General features: G+C 40.3%; 1 pseudogene; it reads left to right on the forward strand.

Annotated features, from left to right (window-relative positions):
- Positions 1-220: 220 nt before the first annotated feature.
- LOC108294638 lies at positions 221-819 on the forward strand (annotated as a pseudogene).
- The last annotated feature ends 221 nt before the right edge of the window (positions 820-1,040 follow it).

The following is a 1,040-nucleotide window of genomic DNA, read 5'->3' on the forward strand; positions in this document are numbered from 1 at the left end:
TCTCTGCTTCTCTATCAAGTAGCTATGATATAGCAAGACGCATGTTCCCCAAATGAGCTTTACTGAAGTGTACTATAGTCTTGGAATAAGGCAGAAAACACCTCCTCTGAGAAGGTAAACCGCCATTGTATTCTCTAAGATGTAAAGTTTGGGATCTCAAGTAAGAATAGGTTTAAATACTGGAATAAAAGAAAGTAAAGCCTGAAGAAGTCATTGCAGCCAGCAACATGTTCAAGGTAATTCAAAGGTCCATGAGGCCAACCATCCTCCACTTGTTCACCTTCAAAATCTATACAGCACCCAAAAAGGACTCATCTTGCAAAAATCCCATGAGGGTTAATGAGCTTTCACTCTATTCAGTTCCCAAGGGTCAACTGAAGTGTGTAGAGGAGTCAAAGAGCGAACTTGAAGAAGGCATCTTGCAGTTCTGACGCTAGCTAGTGTGAGCCATATAAAAGTTTGTGTCAGGGAACTACTCCCAAACTAAGCCTAAGATGCAAAATTTGGTTCAATGTGGGATAGACAGCTGTGAATACCTCCAAAATGGACCTCCTGGATTTTTTCCAAGACTTGGCATTACTGGTTTTGCTGGCCTTATTGGACTCTTTTTGGCTAGAGGTTCAAAAATAAAGAAGCTAGTGTCTCTGGCTGGTATGGGATTAGCTGCCTCCGTCTTATCTACAACAAGCTATCATGTTTGCCAAGGTCAGAGGGTAGAGATTATATGACTGGGGTTTACGTGGGTAAGTAATAGAAGATTTGTGGAAGGAGAACTTTTAAAAGCCAGGAAATGTGAAGAATTCACCTGGAACTAAGTAGAAAACTCCACAGTCTGCCCATCTTAATCAGTTATCGGTAAACACTGGAAACTCCACACAATAAATCAGTATTTCTAGAGAAAAATGGAGAAGTCAGTATTGAATGTATTAAAATGGCTTTCTTCTTCAGGAAAAACTAGACCAGGCCTCTGTTATCTTGGGTGATCCCATCCTACAAGCAAATTAATCTGAAAAACTTTTCACCTAGAGATAACGTACAAG

The sequence above is a fragment of the Cebus imitator genome, unplaced genomic scaffold, assembly GCF_001604975.1.
Source record: "Cebus imitator isolate Cc_AM_T3 unplaced genomic scaffold, Cebus_imitator-1.0 Scaffold594, whole genome shotgun sequence".
Lineage (NCBI taxonomy): Eukaryota > Metazoa > Chordata > Mammalia > Primates > Cebidae > Cebus > Cebus imitator.